The following is a 3966-nucleotide window of genomic DNA, read 5'->3' as shown; positions in this document are numbered from 1 at the left end:
AAATGATTTATTTAATAACAACATACTTAGAAGAAGCATATCATTACAACACAATTGACATATTCAATAACGTTTTCCTGAGGTAGGATGCATCTCTTTCAAATTTGGCTGTAAATTTTTAGGTTTACAGTTGAATTATTACAGTTATACAATATTGTACTCAGTATAAACCCTATAAGACATAAATTAAATGATGTTTTAACCTTTAAAAAGATCTCAATTTCATTATTAAAATACACAGTTTCATACAGAAAAAATGCATTTTAATGCAATTAACTCTAAGATGTTTGCACATGTGTTTCTAATATCTATATATCTGATTGTTACTAGTCACCATCAGTTACTTTCTGAGCTCTTTGGCATCAGAGCATGGATACAAAGTTATCAGGTAGATTTCAATGGTAATATATTTCTCATCTAATAATTATTAAGGAACAAATTTTAATGCTTTGAAGAATTATTTTTTAATTTTTTTTTAAATTTAATAACCACATCATTAGAAGTATTTCATTACAGCTTTAACATATTCAGTAACACACTCCAGAGCAAGGATACATCTCTTTCAAAGGGGCGGTAAATTTTTAGGTTCACAATTGAATTAATACAGTTATACAATGTTGAACTCAGTATAAACCCTGTAAGATATAAAATTGTATGAGTTTTTACCCTTTAAAGAAGATCTCAATTTCATTTCAAAATATGCTGTTTCCTACATTTGTAATATTGTTTTTTATTTGTTTTTTAGAAGAAGCATATCATTACAGCTTTAATGTGCTCAATAACAGTTTCCAGAGCAAAGATACAGCTCTTTCAAAAGTGGCTAGCCTCTTTCTGGGACGCTGGTGCTGACCTTTCCTCTTCTTGATCCTTTGCATCCAGTCCAACCCAGCTCTCAGTGTGCTCCCCAGGAGGCCTTGGGGCCTATTCCCACCCCATCTGCCTTTGCATCTCTTGGTGGCATGGCCACCAGCTGTCCTAGACCAGCATCTTTCCTGAGCCAGGCTCCCAGGCCAGTCCAACCCCCTAATTCCTGAGGCCAAAATCATTCCTGGAGTGATCCAGACCTTAGGAGAAAGCCTGATCCTCATCTGACTTGGGCCTCTGTGAGAACTCCTGAAGACAAAAGCAATCTGGCCACTCCAATATAAAATCAAAAGAGAGAACCAGAAGCTTAGATAAACCACCTTTTCAGGCCCAAAAGTAAACCACAAAGACACAAAGTTCACAAAAAGAAGCAGACCTAAACTTGAAGGCCTGAGTCTCACACAAGAATCAGAAAATACAAAAGAAATTCACACATTAAAAAAACAGAGAAAAAATAATAGCATGAAAAATCAAAATAGCATATCCCAACCAAATACCAATAGTCCTCTAGAGGAGTACAGTGAGAAGGCCCTAGAGATAATGCAGGACATGGAACTCAAAAGAGCAAATATAAACATGATAAAAGAATTCAGTGAATGTAAAGAGCACATAAAAAAAGAAATCAAAGAACTGAAGGAAGATAGGGATAAACTTCTGAAAGAATTCAGAAAAGAGTTAGAAATATTGAAGAACACTCAGTCTGAAATGAAGAAGGGACTGAAACATTCAGTAAGCCAATTAGAAATGACAGGAGAAAGCCTCACCAATAGGATGAACAAAATGGAAAAAAGAGTTTCAAGACTGGAAGACAAAGTGGACAAACTAGACCACTCGGGCAAAGATTATGAAAAACTTAAGAAACCACAAGAATGGAATATGCAGGAATTGTGTGATACCATAAAAAGACCAAATTTACAATCATAGGCTTACAGGAAGGAAAAGAGGATAATGGCATGGACCAGATCTTCAACAGAATCATGGAAGAAAATTTCCCAAAATTAAAGACATGCCCATACAAATACAAGAAGCATGTAGAACACCAAACAGACAGGACCAGAAAACAAACTCTACACGGCACATCATAGTAAAAACACTACACAGACATAACAAAGAGACAATTCTGAAAGCTGCAAAAGAGAAACAAGCTACATATAAAGGAAAACCCATTAGGATTACAGCTGATTTTTCAGTGCAAACTATGAAACCAGAAGAGCCTGGCCCAAAGTATTCCCAGTTTTAAATGACCACATATGCCAACCCAGATTACTATACCCAGCCAAAATGTCTATTATAGTCAAGGGGGAAAGAAAAATCTTCCATGACATAAATAGGCTGAAGGAATTCATGTCCACAAAACCAGCCCTTCAGAGAGTTCTGGAAGCAATACAAAGAGCTGAAGAAAGGACTGACTATACCCAAGGGATTGTGGAAAGAATTCCACTGAAGGTATAACTGTGGAAAGGTACAGCTATATCAAGAATGTAAACACAAATAAAAATGACAAGATTCAATACCCATCATTCATTAATAACTTAAAATATTAATGGAAAGAACTCTCGAGTCAAAAGACACAGACTATGTGAATGGATTAAGAAACAAAACCCATCATTTTTTGTCTGCAAGAAACTCATCTCACTTTCAAGGACAGACATTATCTCAAAGTGAAAGGATGGAAAAAAATATAACAAGCAAATGGCACTAAGGAAAAAGCTGGCATAGCATTTCTAATATCTGACAAAATAGACTTTAAACTGAAACTAATCAGAAGAGACAAAGAGGGACACTTCATTTTGATCAAAGGAATAATGAATCAAGAAGATATTCCAATTATAAACATATATTCACCAAACTCTGGTGCACCAAACTTCATAAAAACAATACTACAGGACTTTAACACTGAGATTAATCCCAACTGATTAATACTAAGAGACTTCAATACCCCACTGTCTCCATTAGATAGGTCAACAAGGCAGAGAGTTAACAGAGTGATGTATGAATTGAACAATACCATATATCAAGTGGACTTAACAGACATCTACCAAGCATTCCACACAAGCATCAGAGGACATACTTTCTGCTCAGTACTCCATGGAACCTTCTCCAAAATCGACCATATACTGGGGCACAAAACAAACCTCAACAAATACAACAAGCTTGAAATAATTCCATGCATTCTATCAGACCACAATGCAATAAAGCTTACAATCAACACCCAAAGAAGCCCTAATCACCACATGAACACATGGAGATTAAACAACACACTCCTGAATGATGAATGGGTCAAAAGAGAAGTTAAGAAACAAATAAAAGTATTCCTGGGACTAAATGAAAAGGACAATACAACATGATAAAACCTCTGGGACATGCTGAAAGCAGTCTTAAGAGGGAAGTTAAGAGCTCTAAGTGATGACATCAAAAAATCGGAAAGAACACAAATAAATGACGTAACATTGCAAATCAACACACTTGAAAAACAACAGCAAATGAAACCCAAACCCAACAGACAAGAAGAAATAACAAAAATCAGGGCAGAAATTAATCAGAGATGAAAGGGAAACATCACAACAGACACCAGAAAGATATAGAATATTCTAAGGAAATACTTTGAAAACCTATATGCTACTACATTTGAAAACCTAAAAGAAATGGACAGATATCTAAAGGCATGAGAACCACCAAAACTAAACAAAGAATAGATTAACAGCTTAAACAGACACATAACACAAAAAGAAATTGAAACAGTAATACAAAACCTCCCGACTAAAAAAAGCCCAGGACCAGATGGATTTACAGCAGAATTCTATCAGACATTAAAAGAAGATCTGCATCCAATACTACTTAATTTTTTCAAAAAATAGAAATGGAGGGAGAATTCCAAATTCCTTCTATGAAGCCAGCATCACTCTAATACCAATTCCAGGTAAAGAAACAACCAAAAACGGAAAACTATAGACCCATATCCTCAATTAACATAGATGCAAAAATTCTCAACAAGATACTTGCAAACCGCATACAGACACACATCAAAAAGATCATCCACTATGATCAAGTTGTCTTTATCCCAGAGATGCAGGGATGGTTCAATATACATAAGTCAATAAA

This window comes from Nannospalax galili, unplaced genomic scaffold (genome assembly GCF_000622305.1).
Source record: "Nannospalax galili isolate Female #2095 unplaced genomic scaffold, S.galili_v1.0 scaffold520, whole genome shotgun sequence".
In the NCBI taxonomy this organism is placed as follows: Eukaryota; Metazoa; Chordata; class Mammalia; order Rodentia; family Spalacidae; genus Nannospalax; species Nannospalax galili.
The sequence above is the reverse complement of the archived record's forward strand: the minus strand, read 5'-3'. Positions refer to the sequence as shown.